The sequence below is a fragment of the Lycium ferocissimum genome, unplaced genomic scaffold (genome assembly GCF_029784015.1).
Source record: "Lycium ferocissimum isolate CSIRO_LF1 unplaced genomic scaffold, AGI_CSIRO_Lferr_CH_V1 ctg45, whole genome shotgun sequence".
NCBI lineage: Eukaryota > Viridiplantae > Streptophyta > Magnoliopsida > Solanales > Solanaceae > Lycium > Lycium ferocissimum.
The window spans coordinates 209245-227908 of NW_026725683.1; positions in this window are offsets into that span (position 1 = coordinate 209245).

Genomic DNA, 18664 nt, shown 5'->3' on the forward strand with positions numbered 1-18664 from the left:
TAGGCGGGTTTAGGACGTACAGTCGGGTGCTTAAGGTGTAAGCCTCATAGAATTAAGCCCCACATACGAGCCCCAGAACATCTTGCCAGTGCCAGCCCTGAGATGAGCCCCGAAACAAGTTCCAAAATTGTCTTTCAAAACACTGGTTGTGAGTATGAATGGAAGTTTCTTAAATTTTGTTGGTGTGGAGACCAATTAATGCTATGGCAGAGTTTGTTGTTTCAAATTTAAGATTTTAATGGAATGGAGAAAGAAGTTGGCTTGTGAAGAATAAGGGAAGGTTTATGGGGAGGGTTATTTTAATTGAATTGTGTGCGCTGACATATGAGGAGTCCGTTTAAATTAGTTAATAAATATCAAGTGTCGAAAAATATGTAATAGGTGTTTGAAATTGATTTTATAAATAAACAATTATATGTATTTGATAGAAATGATAATAAACAGATAGTGTGCTTGCTAAAAAGGTATCGATAAAGACTTTTTTGATAAAATGATTGAAATGTCTTTAAGGCTTTTTATGAAAAATATAAGTTTTAAAATAATTTTATATAAAAAAAATGACGAATGATGGAAATGAATAAGAGATACAGGTAGTGTTTGGTATGAAAGAAAATGTTTTCTTAGAAAACAAATGACTTTCTTATTTATTTTCTAGTGTTTGGTAAGTAAGTAATCCTAAAAGTATTTATATGTAATTTAGCCAAATACTAGGAGGGTGGAATGAGAAATGAGAATGGGGATTCAGGGGCGGTGGACGTGGATGGTCAGGGTGGCGGTTGGAGGCGTTGGGTGGATTGAGAGGAGATAATAATTTGAAATGTCATTTATGGAACTTGTTTTCCCTACTTTCATAAATGTGAATGTTTTCATCCATGCCAAACACACTCATAATTTTAAAATTATCTTTTAGAATGAGTATTTAAAGATATTTCAAAAAAATATTAGGCACAAAATCGTAAAATTTTTGGCCAAACTTAAAATGATTATAAGCTGTAAACTCATAAATAAAGGATGACCGACTTTTGACTTACAACCTTTTACTTCCTCCGTCTCAAAATATTTGTCGCTTTTTCATTTACAAGCCCATAAAGAAAGCATTTATAAGGGTAGCATTTTGACAATTTAACCCTTTTAACTTATTTCATCATGTCTCTCTTAACATATTTCATCATTTTCTTTCTCCTCAATAAATATTTACTCCATTAATGATGAAACCTCTTAAATGTTAGTATGTAAACTCACAAAATCAGCATATTGATGTAATTAATACAAGGGTATTATCTTGGGTAAATAAAACGACAAATATTTTGAGACAAGTATTTTTAGTAAGGAAGACAAATATTTTGAGACGGAGGGAGTAATGTTTACCACAAATGTAGATAAGTCAAAAAATATATATAAGCTAGTTTGACCGGCTTATACTAATGCCTTGAAGTTATATGTAACCTAATTATAGGTAAATCTCTTAGATAAACAATAAATAATAATCTCTTCAAATGGTGTATAACTTGATGTCACATGCTAAAATTTATTGATAGTGTAAAAAATATATTACGTAATTCTTAATACATTTTATTTTATGTAATGATATTTGACAGAACACCATATACGAGCATGTCATTAAGGGGTCGTTTGGTTGAAAACAAGTTATCCTAGGATAACTTATCCTGAGATTAGTTATCCCGGGATAAGTTATTCCACACTCCCGCAGGGATAAAATAATACTATAATCCCGGGATTAGTTATACTGCGATCTTATCCAACCAAACGTGGGATAAACCTATCTCAAATATAATCCCGGGATTATTTATTCTTATCTTTAGTACCAAACGAGCCCTTAAGGGTTAAATAGAAAATTTAAAAAGTTTTAAATATAAAAAGATACATTATTTTTATAATAAAAAATTAAAAAGAAAAGAATGTGATATAAAACGAAACCAATGAGTTTTAGTAAGGAACATGTCAAAATATATATATATATAAAAAAAAAAGGAACATGTAAAAGATTGTAAGACATTTTATGGTCAGAGTACTAGTTGTCAGAGAGGTGTTTTACAAGCATAACTCTGCTTATATATTTATGAAATATGCTACATAACAGAGAGGTCAAAAGAAAAAAAAATTATGAATGACTTCTTAAAATGAAGATTGCAATTTCCCTCTTTCATTGTAGAAGCCTTAATTATTTTTTTTGGGACTTTGTATTGCTGCTGCTCATGTTTCTCATTTTTGAAGTTATTCTCACGGTATGTCCAAAATTGGGACCAAATTAAAGCCCCAAAATCTACATTGTTGTTGGGTTGTAACAAAATCAAATACTCCAAAAGTTTACAAAATCAATTGAAATTCAAATTTCAGTAGTCATTTAAATTTTCACTAGGACACATTTGGGAATTGTTTGAGAGCAGTAAAGATGGAGAAGAGATTGAATTCTACTTATACGCATTTTCGAGAAGAAAGGACTATAATAATAGTCATCGTTTTTAAATTAAAAAATAAAAAATTAGAACATGTTTAATATATTTAATTAATAATAAAAATATTTTAATTAACTACAATTAATCTAAAAGATGACTGAAAACGTTCTGTCATATCCCAAGTACATCATTGATCATATATATTGTTACAGTCAAATTAGATTTTCCTCATAACTATCAACTCAAGCATATGTAGAAGTGCTTTTGTAAATTTTAAGCACTTTTATCCTTCTATATTTTACCAATATGGGACAATTTTTTTTTTTTTAAAATACGTACTAAGATCATAATGCACTAATTAACTAGTAGCCTGTTTAGCCAAGCTTTCGGGAGGTAAGAAATGCTTATTTAAAAAAATACTTAGCCGGGTATCACTTTACATTGTTTAGGAGTATCTTTCTCCGAAAAGAAGCCATGCTTAGAAATATATCGTAAGTATAAAAATCTTTATAATTATTTACACTGAACTCATTATACTTTTTGAATTAAAAGTTCAGATATAATATTAGGCCATGTGACTTAAAATTACTACTATGATATTTTCTCTTTTAAAAAAATCGTATTCTCAACCAAGATTTATAATTATCGAGTCACAAATAATCCACGCTATACTACTGGATTTTAGGATGTTCCAAACCTACGAATTATACTTTCCTCGCCATTCATAAATCCATCCCCATCTGAATAAAAGTCAGAAAAAGAAGAAAAAAGATTGGCATTATTTCACGTGAAAAGAGTAAAAAATGCTCTCAAACTATGCAAATTGAACAAAAATGCCTTCCATCATAGTTTGACCCAAAAATGTCCTTATTGTTACTTAATGAAGAAAAAAGTTTGGCATTATTTCACGTGAAAAGAGTAAAAAATGCTCTCAAACTATGCGAATTGAACAAAAATGCCCTCCATCATAGTTTGACCCTAAAAGGTCCTTATTGTTACTTAATTGAATAAAAAATGCCCTTTTCCTAATAAATTTACTTTTTCTTTTCTTTTTAAACACATTTTAAAAATAAAATAGTATTATTTTTAAAGAAACATTTTCTTATTTATTTTCTTTTAAAATTCCTTTAATTAATAAAAAAGTGGGAAGTAATTTTCTTTTCTTTCTAATCTTGTTTTTATCAATTAAAATAAAATTACCCCATATACTTTTTTAATTAACTGATCATATATGTCTTATATATAAGATCATAGTAATTACATCATTAATATTCATTTAGATAATGATAAAATTCTTTTTCCTAATAAAATAGGGAGATTTTTTTCTTAATTTTTTCTGAATTGAAGTAAGCTAAGGATTTGTTGATATAATCCTTGGTTTTAAAGTTAAAATGAAAAAAGAGTCAACAATTACTCCATCGACGATATCTTAAAGATATTTTGTGATTTGAATCAATGTAATAAATTTTCATTATTTTCATTTTCATACTGCTGTGAATTGCTCGTCCTTATCTGACCTTTTTTTGCCATGTTTTCTTTTGAGTAGAGGGTCTTTAGGAAACAACCAGTAGGGGTAAGGTCTGTGTACACTTTACCCTCCCCAAACTTCACATTGTGGAATTTCACTGGGTATGTCGTTGTTGTAATAAATTTTCTTGTTTTATGACATTATGTTATATGTTAACTTTAAAACTAAAGATTATATTAGCAAATGCTTGTCCTACTTCAATTCGAAAAAAATTAAAAATTAAAAATACTTCATGTTGTATTAGGAAAAAGGATTTCATCGTTATCTATATGAAAATTATGATCTTATATAAATGACATATATTATTAGATAAAAAGTTACATGGTGTTATTCTATTTTAATTGATAAAATGAGATTAATAAGAACAAAACAAAAAAGTTTGTGACGCTGAACTGAACTCCCGATAGATAAGAACAAATCAGAAATACCCCTTATCTCATCCTACTCTCTCGATACAGAATCTAATGTTTTGAAAAAGAAAAAAAAAACAATACAAAAATTTCTCATATCGAATTCGAAGTGCCATGCTATTATTACTTAGTATTCATATGGCGAAGGCATAGTCTTCTTTTTTCTCTCAAATAAAAACCTCATTGGCGCCAAGCGTGAGGGAGTGCTAGGCGTTTGGTAATTTCTCCAATAATTCCGAGCCCGATCTTTTCAAAAAAGTACGTACAGTACTTTTGTGTTTCCGAGCTAAAGTTCTAGCACAAGAAAGTCGAAGTATATACTTTATTCGATATAAAGTCTTTTTTTTGGAAGATCCACTATAATAATGAAAAAGATTTCTACATATACGCCCAAATCGGTAAATAATATCAGAATCTAATAAATCGGACCAAACCGGTTCCGGTCGGGGGAGCGACTCTGGGATGAATTTTTAACGTGCTCGGAGAGCATGTTGATAATTTAGGGCCTGTAGATACTAGTACAATGTCTCCTATTCATAGATCCGCGCCCCGCCTTTATACGCTTGGATACAAAATTATCTATTTTTGAAACAGGAATTAAAGTAGTATTTTTTTTTTTAGATTCTTTTATCTGTTAGAAAAAGAGATGATCCACTATTTTTCCTTTTAGAAAATATAAAATTCAATAAAAATAAACAAATAGGAGAATGAAAATGAAAGTCTCTTTCTATCCCTAGGAGGTCTTCCTCCACTAGCAGTTTTTTTCAGAAAACTCTATTTATTCTGGTGTGGATGGCAGGCAGGCCTATATTTCTTGGTTTTAATAGGACTCCTTACAAGCGTTTAGATGTAACTCTAGTTCCTTCGGAATCGGTAGTCAATCCTATTTTCGCTAGGGGCAGTTGACAATTGAATCCGATTTTTACCATTATTTTCATATCCGTAATAGTTCGAAAAGAAGGCCCAGCTCCAAGTTGTTCAAGAATAGTGGCGTTGAGTTTCTCGACCCTTTGACTTAGGATTAGTCAGTTCTATTTCTCGATGTGGCGAGACGAGCCGTTTATCATTACGATAGGTGTCAAGTGGAAGTGCAATGATGTATGCAGCTGAGGCATCCTAACAGACCGGTAGACTTGAACCTTGATCTGGGAACTTGGGATGGCCAAAAAATATTTTCCAAATATTAAAAAGAAGAAATACTCGATTAATATGGAAATTCCATTATTTTCTAAAATTATTCATTCAAAGATTATACTGTAAGACCAAAATATTCAGAAGACTCTTCTGACAAAATAAAAAATATGTAATTGTCAGCAAAGTTGTTGTTTTTTTTTTTTTTCAAATCCAAAAAGCTCTTCTTACTTAGAATAGGTCGTCGATTCAACATTAGATAAAGGGGATAAAATCCCCGTTTTTACAATTTTACCTCTTATTATAGTGTGTGCTTCTTGGGGGGGGGGGGGGGGGCGCATGCAAGAAGGAAGTTTGAGCTTGATGCAAATGGCTAAAATATCATCTGCTTTATATGATTATCAATTAAATAAAAAGTTATTTTATGTATCAATCCTTAAAGATTGCTTCCCACTTTTTTATTAGTTAAAGAGATTTTATGAAAAGAAACAAGAAACTTGTTCTGTAAAAATAATATTTTTATTAGGAAAAGAATGTGTTTAAAAAAATAAAATAAATAATACGATTATTAGGAAAAGAGCATTTTTGGCCCAATTAAATACTAATAGGGGATATTTTTATTCAATTTCACATAATTGAAGGATATTTTTGGATCAAACTAAAAAAAGGAGGGCGTTTTTGTTCAAGTTTACATAATTTAAGGGCATTGTGACCCTTTCCCGTTTTTTCATAATTAATAAGGTTGCGCACATTTTTGTATATAATATAGTACTCTATAAATCACTTGGCATTATAAATTTGTAATGTATCCATCACATCACTTTTCAATCAAATCACGTCAACATTCCATCACAACTAGTCGTTTCTTTCTTGAACCAAGAATCCAAGAAAATACTCGGCTAATACCAGAAAAAGTTTTGATACACCTCAATGGTATCTTTTAAACACACGTCATCAAGTGCGTGTGCATCACTTGCTGATGATGTGTCAAAGAACGAATAAAATAGAGACACGTGGAATAAAAAAATACCACACAATCCCCTTTGATCTTCTTCTTCAAAAGAAGCAATCAAACCATTCTCCATTATTGCAAATTCACATGTAAGTTATAGCAGTCAATTATTATACTCTTCTTCTCCAATGGTTCCCTTCATCTCTCTTCCTTCTCCCTTAACCAATGTCCCACTCTCACTTAACCCAGAGACAAGTATAGGTTTTCTTTAACTGATAGATGAAGGCCTAAAAGTAAAGAGGTTACGTTTTGTCTAATTTTTCTAGTTTTATGAACCTGCATTTTTTTACTAAGTAGGAAATCATTGCAAATTTTCAAGATTAATGGTATTGTCTTGGTTGAAACGTTAAAAAGGGAATTTACAAAATCCCTCTAAGCATGAAGTTTGAGTCTTTAACATTTTAAACCTGACTCTGTTTATTAAACCGTCAAAGCTTCCTAATAATAATTTGGCCTTTATTTGCTTCATTTTGTTTCAAACGAGTATGAAGATCATGGGATAAAAGAGAATGTGTGAAAAAAATAATATAAAAACAGGAATTAGTATGTAATTTTAGTTGTAGTTGTGCTTTTCAGAGATGGAGAAGAGAGTTTTATGCCGCCAGGGCTTTTCTTTTAACAATGGTGAAGATGAATTTGAGGAAGATGAGGGTAAATTTGGGTTATAAAATTTTTTTGTTGATAGAAGAGCTAACTCAGCAGTTCTCTAAATTTGAATGACGCGCCTACATTGAACAAAAGAGTACGTGATATGCAATGCAGGACTAGTGTTTTTGATACATTTATAGTTGAGATGTATAAGTTAAATAACTTAAAAATTGTGTCAAGTTAAAGGACCTATCTAGGTATTTAGTCAAAATACTCAGAAAACACACACACACACACACACACACACACACACACACAATCAAGAAATATATATATATATATATATATATACTGATGAGTCGGACTTTGTTTATGTTAATACTTGACTATGCTTTCGTAAAGAAAAATGTCGATTCTTTGAAGTTGCTGGCGGAGGCACGTCTAGGGATGTCAGGCCTTTGGTTGGAAATATTTTTTATTTATATATATGTAAATAACACAGCGAACAAAAACATATATTGATGATATATATATATATATATATATATATATATATATATATATATATATATATATATATATATAATGACACTACTTGATGAAAGTGCGTTTCGGTTGGCGCTCTAGTTTAGGCCTTTAGATTTACTATTGAGGTCAAGTGTTCGAATCTGGTCAGCCCTAATGACTTTTTAAATTCTTTTTAGCATTGTTTGGAAAATTTACTGAAGACATCAGATCTTAATCCTTTGATGCCTACCCAAAAACGGAGTTTCCAAACCAAGTGAATCAACATACACCACGTTCATATGGCTGCCAAAAAATGAGCTTCTTAGTGAATGTTTTGTGACTTGTATAAAAAAGGTATTTAGCAATATTTTCAATGAGTTTATTATAGATATGTTTCAAAAAAATAGAAGCTCATTGAGGAGAGTTGTAATTTTATACTTGAATTGTGTTTTTCTAAATTATGATATCATTATAATGATTTATAAGTTATGGTCTTTGATTATCTTCAGAGTAGTTGCTTTGTGACTTGTTAAAAAAGAAGAAGTATTTAGTAATATTTTTGATGAGTTTGTTATGGATATGTTTCAAAAAATAGAAGCTCATTGAGGAGATTTGTAATTTAATACTTGAATTGCATTTTTCTAAATTATGATGTCGTTATAGTGATTTATCCAGTTGTTCACTTCAGAAGTGGCTCAATGGGGAGACTAGTGAAGCCTTCGCTTTAGGCCCCTAAAAATTTCAGGCTCCAATTTTTTTTAATTAATTGTAAAGTTCGTGAATTTAATCTTCGCCTAGACAATATTGTAGTTTATAGAAAAATAAAAGTAAAAAATAAAAGAAAGTTTGTCTGCTTTTATTGTAAAAATATTTTAGAATTTTGCATTAGACTACTCACATCTTCATATTAGTAAATAAATTTTATACAACAATATCTTACAAATTGTATTGCAAACACATGGTTAACATCTTATTAACTTGAATTAATCCTTACTAATATAAATAATAGCAATACTATTATTATGTGGAATTAAAGACTTTATGTTGTTAAGGATATACACTATAAACAAAAGTATGATTAAAAAGTAGGCCTCTTATTAAAACTACCTTGGTTCATTTCTTTAAAAGTCGATACCGCTTGCAAAAAATCCTGCTTATGCCACTGATTGGGGCTAACGTTGACATATAATAGTGGAAAACTTACAAACATTGATGGGAATGCATGTGTTTGGGAAGTTAAATTTAGTGGGTTCAATGTGCTAAAGGACTCTTCTGATGCCGGATCGATTGTGTTCCTTCGTGATCACGGGTTGGACTTCGAAGAACTTAGGACACGTGGTGTCCAAGCTTCTGTTTTCGAAAAATTAATGCTAGCGTCGGGTCTGATTGGTAGTAATTGTTACACCTCGTGAATTTTCGCGTCGTCGTAAGCAAACTAACGTGAGTTCAGAGAGGCCATGATACCCCTATAAGGTCAAGGAAGTATTTTAATAAGTGTTAGACAAGTATTTAAAGGTTTCGGGATCGTAATCGAAGAAAATAGGTTCGTTGAAAATTTGGAAAAACTTGGCAAAATTTTTTTTACCGAAATTTTGGTCCAACTTTTCGGGGGCATATCTAATAATATGAGGAGTTACGGAATCCATAACCTATGTAAATGGAGAGTCTTCTTTCCGGAGCGACATATTTCGAGAAGTAAGGAGGAAAATACGGCCCGTACAAAAAAGTATGTCCCATACTTTTTGGGCGTAAATAAAATTTCCGAACTTTAAATTTTTGAGAAGTACGTGATGAACGACACACGTACTATTCCGAGATTTTTAGTTTATATACCCGTTTCCACGACTTGGGCCTCATTTTTCACCCAAAATCAAATCCTAATTTCTCTCTAAGCTCCCCTTAACACCCATAAACACACCAAATCGTTCCAAAATCAAATCAAGAGAAGATCAACCTTGAAAACCTAGTTTAATTTATGGAAGAAGCGTTCTTGCTTTCGAGTTGTGGGGATTAAGTATTAGAGCAAGTTGTGTGAGTTCAAATTCTTCAAACACAAGGTATGTTCTTCATCTCATCTCTTGTGTTAAGTGGATGTGAAGGTTTAGCAAGTCACTTATATAAAATACATTACAAAAAATTTAGAAAGAGAAGGAACTGTTACCGTTACTACCCGTTGCAAACCTTTACATCACTATACACTGTCTTTCTCTCTCTCGTGCGCCGGTAACCCACCTAGGAAATTCTTCCAATAACCCAAAAGGGTTAAAACCGGTGGTCGGAGAAGGTAGCTCTTATGCTAACACTCTCTCAACGACTTCGAATCCTGCCATAAGAAGCGATTCTGTCACAACAAATTTTCAAATTCAAAAAGCTAGAAGAACAGTCCACAATGGTTTACCTGCTTTGGTTTTCAAAACTAAGGCGTACTATGGAATCATGGCAAATCCTTGCAGACGTAATATACTAAATCCACAAAAAAAGTTTGATGAGAAATTTGCTATGAAAGGTACGGTCAAAATTGGGGTTTTCGACAATTTCAACATATTCATTACTTTCAATAACAATGAGGATTACAATGTCATATTATACAAGAGGGTGAGACGGATTACAAAAATGGACTCCAAGGTTTTAAGCCGGAGGAACATATTGTGTTGGAGTTATCTTTGAGTTTGCCTTTTCAATGCACAATTGGGATTATGCCAAGCAGTTGCGTATTTAATTGAGCTTGATGCTTCACTAAAACGATGAATAGAGGCTAAAATGAGGTCGATTGACTTGATGAAACCGATATTCATAATGTTTGGATAGGGACGAGAAGATGATGAAAATGGAAAATATGTACAAAAAGTGGAATATGAGAATATACCTAAATATTGTAAACATTGCAGAAAGTTGGGTTGTGTTGAATGTTGGTTAAGATTTATGGAGTCGAGTGACATAATGAAATCCAAATCGCAAAGAAACGGGAAAAAAGATGAGATAGATAACAAAAAAGAAACTCGGGGATAATCGAAAGATGAATGAGCAGAGCCAAATGAAAACAAGAAATAGAGGTGTGAGCCCCAAAATGTTATTGATGTTGTTTTTGGAATTGATAAAATTTCGAAAGGCATAATGAAAGGAGTCCAAGATGAGGGAAATAAGGAGCAAAGCATAATTGTGGAAAGAAATGAAAATCTCAAGTACACATGAGAAGAAAATATGGATACGGAAAAAAATGTTGAGAAAATAGAAAAAAAAATGGGAGGATATGTTTAAGACTCGAGAAATAGGCCCAAAGAGGATCGGGGGGATACAAAAGGAAAAAGCCAAAGGAAAGAGTCTAATGATAAGACTATTGGTTTTGATTGATGACAAAGAATTAGAAGTGATCTATTTGAAGAAGGATGGGAACCTCTTTGTAAAAAGAAACAAAGGAGCGGAAGTAATAAATCAAAGAAAAAAGACTAGTGAGCAAACAGAAACATGAGATGACTATTACACAAAACGCTTTGATGAACTATTGCGGGGAAGAAGACAATGCTAAAAGGTGGATATTATTCTCTATTAAGATCATTTAAGAAAACATGAAAGATCGGGAGAAAGTAGATGAACGATGACCCTAAAGATGAAAATATACGAAGATGAATGGTTACGTATGTAGATTACGAGGAACAAAAACGAGACTCTTAATGACACTAATAAGGAAGAAAGCTAGCGAGGAAAAAAGAAGATCCGAGAAGGGCGCAAGACAAGAAGAAAAAAGAAAGTGGAAAGACAAGTGAGAATAACACCTATCACAGAAACGAAAAAAAAGTATACACAAAAATATTTGTAACCACTGCAAATGATTAAGTGTCTCAATTGGAAAAGGGATGAAATCTCTACACCTTGAGAAAGTTATTTGATTAAAGAACATAAATGACTCTTGAGGAACCATATTTATCAATGAATCGTTAGAATCATACAAAGTAAATCTTGGGATGAAGGTGCTTATGCTAATGTGAACAATAAAATTTGGATCTTTTGGGGGAATGATGGAGTGCTCTATCTTTTGTTCGATAATCCATAAATGAATCAAAACTCATTCTAATCAACAAAATATTCGTATCTAAGTCCAAAACCAAAGGCTATGGAGATATATGAGAGTTTTTGCCTCGACTATTAATGATCCATGGATGATATTTTTTCAATAACAATGTCTATGATGTTAAAGATGAGAATGTTATTATGATGAAAAGTTTGCTTTCATTGAATGTATGATTGTGGTGTTTAAAGGTTACAAGTTTATGTTTTCGATGACGGAGGATATTTGAGAACGTTGAACTATTTCTGAAATGTCTCAATTTTGATAATATGCATCTTGCTAGGATGACTACGATCATTTTTTAAGATTCCAAAAGTCAACAATCATGTTGACTTGATGCATTGATGAGATTTATTGTGAAAGATCTTATCACACATCTTAGTGGTAATATATTTTAGGTTCTACTTCTCCATTGATAGTCTCACCTTAAATTAATTGGTAACATCTTTGACTTCACGGCGGAAGATGAGAAAACCAAAAGAAGATAAATATATCTATAATGGATGAAGTGGACGAATGAGATGAACCGACCTTACGTATGCAACATAAGCATGTAGATAATTTTTGGAGACAAAAAGCCAATCTCAAATGGAACTTGGAAGGAGAGGAAAACACGAAATTTTTATATATAAAGGCGAATGTATCTTCGGATCACACCGAGAATGGAGCATGGATAGAGGGAGAAGAGGAGATTGGAAATCTTTGCAGCAAAGTTTTATCAGAACTTATTCACACATCAGAATACACATATTGATCTCAGTATCCTTGAACATGTTCCTAACTGCATTGACTCCTTTGATAATGAAAATCTTTCAAAAATTCCCTCTGGGGAGGAAGTAAAAAAAGCAGTGTTTGATATTAATCCAAGATCTTCACGACGATAGTTACGGTGGGATGTTTTTTCAAAAATCATGGGATGTTGTTGTTGACATTATTAAATTAGTACAAGCTGTTTTTATATATTTTTCACTAATTCCGATTTTGCTTCCTAAAGTTGACTCTCCCCAAACTTTTTCTGAATTTAGGCCTATAAGCCTCAGTAATGTAACTCAAAAAACTATTTCCAAAGTATTGTCTGACAGATTAGCTAATGTTCTTCCAAAAATAATTTCTGCTAACCAAAGTGGATTTATTAAAGGTAGAACCATAGGGGAGAATGTCCTATTGCCGAAATCATTCATGATTTAAAACAAGAGAATAGGGGTGGAAATCTATTTTCAAGATAGATATGAACAAAGCATACGATGACTATCTAAATTTTTTATGTCTATGTTATGAGAAAAATGGGTTTTGATGAAAAATGGATCTTTATCATATGGAATGTTCTTTCTAACTTATACGTGGTATCTCTATTGTCATTAGACATGGATTTTTTAAATATCAAGAGGGGTTAGCGGGGAGATCTATATCTCTTTTGCTCTTTTTTACATTCTTCATGAAACTCTTTCTTGCATCTTGTGAACAATTTGTATAATGACCCTAAAGTTTATCGGTTTCACTATGCAAAAGAAGGTCTAAAATTAATCATCTTGCTTATCTTTGACGACTTGATTATCTTTTGTGGTGGAAGAACGATAAAGAGTGTGATGAAAGTCTGAGAAGACTCAATCCAACTCCGGTCAAATGATAAACGGGAACAAAAGCTACTTTTTGATGGATAAGCGTTGCCGAGTCGTTAGTTTCCGATATCTTACAAGTACATACATGATTTAAACTACTTGGGGTGTCCTTTGTTTGGGCGGGGAAGCTTATTAGTTATTTTTCACAGCATAGTATGGCTGCTAAAATTCTCAAGAAGATAAGTTCTTGGAACTATGGTAAGTACATTTGTCAATGAGAGCAAGGTGATTTTGATTAAACATGTTTTACTATGCGTGCATCTTCTTGCTATATGTCAACCTCCTAAAACTATCTTACTTGGAGCAAATTTTCGCTAATTTCTTTTAAATGAAGGCAAAAACAAGTATTTTGGGCAAAATGGTCTAGTCTTTGCCATCCGACGGAAAGGGAGGAATAGGGATTAGAGCTTTACAGGATATTTCTGATTCTTTTCTTTGCTAAGCTGTGGTGGCAATTCAGGACTAAAGAATCTTTATGGGCCAGTTTCATGAAGGCAAAATACTCCAAAAGAATCCATCCTGTCGCCAGGAAATGGAACTACTCTCACTCTCATAACTGGAGGAGAATGATGAAGATCAAAGGAAGAATTGATCATCTTATTTTTTGGAAACTTAATAATGATCAGCTTTTTGGTGGGTGGTCGGGACTTGGTGAGTTGGCTAAATTCGGTGAGGCTAACACTTAAAGCGAGGGGTGATGTGTCCAATACATTGAGAGTGGCAGTTGGAATGTGAATAAGTTGAGAATAAAGCTTCACGATCAAGTGGTTAACCATATCCGAATTACTATTAAATTTCCACATCTTAATGATGGATATGGACAATCACCACGGATGGGAAATTTGTTGTAAATACGCTTGGAATTTTCGAGAAAGTCCCAAAATGCTACATTTGTCAACAAGATGATGTGGCATAGAAATCTCCTTTCAAAGTGTTAGACAAACTAAAAACAAGGTATACGGTGATCAAGATCTAAATAGATTTAGTGTTAACTTACCTTCTAGATGTTCTTGTTGTGTTGAATATGAATTTTGAAAACTTGGCAAGCATTCTTTAGGAAATTTTGGTCCAAAAAAGTTTGGATGCATTTCAATCAAAGCTTTGGAATCTGTCGGAATCAAATAACATAAGACAACGAGTTATTACATGGTGGCTTGTCAAAGGGAAGACTCCTATCCAGAAAATAACATTGCAGATTCTTCCTAGTATCATTATGTGGCAGATATGGAAGGACAGATACAAAGCTAGATTTGAAGGAAGGGATATGTCTGTACAAGGGATAAAAAGCGACAACTTATATGTCCCATTACTTTTTAAGTTCATACATGTCATGGATCAAGCAAAACTACATTTTAAATCTATAATTGTGAAATGGGCTTTTCTGCCTAACAATTATGTGAAATTGAATGCGTGGGATACTGCAAGGAATCTCATCGGTGGACGTATCATCGGAACAATAGAGGTACAATGATACTTTTGGAGTAGAATTTTGGCATCTCGACTAACAACTTAGGCGAGGCACGGGCGATGGAAATAGGAATAGAGTGGTGTGTGATGAAGGGATTTTTAGAAATGGAAAGTGATTCTAACTTTTATATTGAATCCCATCTTGGACCATTATGGATACTATCGTGAATATTAGATCTCTTACCCAAAGTGTGGATAGTTGGAAGTTGGAGCCATTACGGGGAAGGTAATAAGCCCGGACACGCTTAATTTGGGATTAAACACAGAAAAACGTGGATCATTTCCAAATCAAATCAAGTTAAAGAAGATCAACATGGATAGAATGAAATACCTTTGAGGATGTGTTTAATTCAAAAGACTACCAAAACAAGATGTATAGGATATATACTTTTGCTTTCTTAACTGATTTTGTATAGAAGAAGAGTAGTCACTCTTCCAGACATCAATTTTTGTAAGCTTAAAGGAAATTCAAATTCTTCAAACAGATAGGTACGGGGAGATGCTCTCTGTGGTGTATTTTGGAGATACGAATCTCTCGAGAGAAGTGGATGTGAAGGTTTAGCAAGTCTTAAAAGTGAAAAAGTTATGGGAAAAAGTTCAAATATGAATATTGATGATATTTTGAGTGTAAATTAACTTGAGCTATAATTGTTAGCATATTATGAGTATAATCTTGTTATGAGGGGTAGTAATGATGTTGAGAAAGTGTTGTATACAAGAGTACAAGGGGTTGTATTGAATTTGTTGTTATGGATTGTTTATGAAAAGAAGTTTTGGGATGGAATTGAGTATAATTTGAATATAATCTTTTGATTATGGAATTGTTGCTATCGATATTTGGGAGTTGTTTATCATATGGAGGAAGTGGTTGGAACAAAGGAAATGCTGCCCAATTTTTGTTAGCTCTTAGTCATTTTAGTTTAGACTCAAGTATGCTTCCAATTATCTAATTTTAGTACGAATCTTTAGAATGTAGAGTCGTGAGCTTGGAGGGGAAACGTTTAGTCGATAAAGTTAAAGAGACATAAAGGTATGTAAGGCTAGCCCCTTTCTTTCAAAGGCATGACTCCTATACTATGATTCCTTTATATTTCCATGACTTCCTCATATCCCAAAGTTGAAGGCTAAAGATTTCTAAGAGTTTCCTATGAGAAAGGGATGAGATATGTTCTATGATAATGATGATGATTATGATGATTTTATCCATCGAGATTCTAAACTTATGAGATGATGCTAATAATGATGCTAATAAGACTAATGATCCTATTGCATGATTTTCTTGATATTACTCATTGTTGATAGCCTCACCTCATAATACTAGTTCCTTCAAGGTGAGACATGGAGATCATGATTATTCCATAACATAATCGGAGGTTATCGACCTTACGTCACTCCGATAGAATTGTAGCTTTTAATTTGACTCTCGTATGCTTATTTTTATGTACGATTACACCGTGCCTAGTTGGCCGGGTAGACACCACTTCAGTGGGCGGCTTATGGATGATGATAGTTACCGTGCCTAGTTGGCCGGGCAGTCACCACTAGTGGGCGGCGTGAGATGATTACCCCGGACGCGGGCTAGTGATGATATTATGTTATGTATGTATGAAAAATGTTTTTCTTAAAAGGCTAAGCATGCATGGTATTCGCCTTAAGAGGCCAGGTTATCTCTTTCTCTCATGTTTCCTTATTGCTTTACTACATTATGGTTCATGCCTTACATACTCAGTACATTGTTCGTACTGACGTCCTTCCTTTTATGGACGCTGCGTTCATGCCTGCAGGTAAACAGGGAGACGGACCGGATACCTACGAACTCTATCAGCAGTCTTATAGGAGCACTCAACTTCTCCGGAGTTGCCGCTTGTTGGTATATTTTTTTTTTTTGTGTACATATTTGGGGCATGGCGGGGTCCTGTCCCGTCCTTATGATTCTAGTATTCTAGTAGAGGCTCGAAGATACATGTGTGTGAGTAGTAGATGTCTTATGATCTTATTAGTGCATATTCTGTGCATCATTTTGTAGCCTTGTGGGCCTATGTATATATGTATATATATGTTTGGGAAGTAAATGAAGGTTGTCTCGTAATGGGTTTTATGATGAGAACGGTGTATGTTCAGATTGAATGTGATGACAAGTGAGTTAGGTGGTGCTCGGTAAGGTAGCTCCGGGTACCCGTCATGACCTTCTAGTCGGGTCGTGACAGTAATAAAGTTAATGCCTATATTACGTTTCAGGGCATGTACGATCTCGTGCTACTTCTAAAGATGGTTGTTAATAAGCCACTACCTTCTACTTTGCCAGAATTTCTGAATCTATTGAAGAGGTATTTCCGCTGAGACATCTACGACCTAAGGTTAATGGCTAAACGCCATGGTCTGCATGGTGGATTGAAGGCCCTTTCCGAATCTCTTAAGGTTAAAAAACTCGCAAGCAACCCTTACCAGGCCGGATCAGATGCTCTACTCACCTGGACGGTGTTTCAAGAGGTTCTTCGTAAGAGAGGCATCGACAGTGAACAATTGAGGTCTTACCGAGATCAACTGTGTGGATATAACGAGCGAAATGCAGCTTAGGGTTGTTAATTAATTGTTTGATTGCCTTCTAGTAGTACTTGTCGACCTATTTGACAAGTATAGGTTTAAAAAATTGTGATATACTCCAGTAATATTGCTATTGTTACTCCAAGAATTCGTGCTATTATTGTGATATAGTAATATTGCTATTATTTCTCCAACAATTCATGCTATATTGTGTAAACTTGCTATTATACTCATTTTATTTTTAAAAGTGTTTTTGTCAAAAATGCTCTTTGACTTTTGGGAAAAAGTAATTTGTGTTTGACTAATTAATTTGTAAAACACTTTTGCAATATTAGACCAATAGGAGTGTGCAATATTTTAGGTTTTGAAAAACCGTTTTTGCTACTATTCAAAAGCACTTATGTATTTTTTCTAAAAGCTTGACGGAACACCTCAATTGTCTGAGAGAAGCACTTTTAAAAGAAAATACGTAATGACTTTTGGCCTCTCAGAAGCTTCGATGAACAAGCTATTAATACAACTGTTTAGCTAAGCATCCGGTATATGTTTATTTTTTAAAAGTGCTTTTAGATATGGAAACTGTAATTTCTAATAATACTACAATTAATGTTCCATTTAATATGCTTGTCTAAGACATTTTATGCAACATAATGAAAGTATATTGAACACTACTCAAGGCCAAATATTATCTGCAAACAGTTTTCTCAAACATTACTTCTAGATTATTCAAACCGATTCAAATCCACTCCAAAGTGAAGAATAAAAGAATACAAATCAACTAGATAAGATACAAATGCCTAACATTAGATCTAAGTTTGACAAAGCTAATTTTTATGTTAGTTAGATGCTTAGTTTACCAGTAGTTGGCTGCCCTTGTTTGGCCTCTTCTGGAGCTTTTGTGGTGATGGGATCACCAAATAATGTTTTGTAATGGAGGTTAGGCCTAGCCCCCCTCCTTGTAACTTTTTGCTGCTAATACAACACTGCCCAGAGAAAGACCGGGTAGCTTACATAAAAAAAAATAGAAAAAAAAAAGAATACAGATCAACAGTGATGAATAAGATGATTAGAAGATCAAAGTGTTCAATTTTACCAATATTGGCACCAGAATCTAAGTTCTTCAATCTCCAATCTGTTCTTCTCAAAAGTTTTAAAACACTCAAAAGCAGGGTACGCCATATCCACGAACCAATCTGCAAATCCACACACCATAATTCAATCATCTACAGTAAGTACGTAAAAATAAAAAATAACGAAATCCACAAAGAAAGAAAAAGCAAAATCCAAAAGTAACACAAAAGAGAAAAAGAAATGCATACACCAAACCGCTGGTAATGAAGTTTCCCAACATCTTTTACCAAAAAAAGTCAAATAC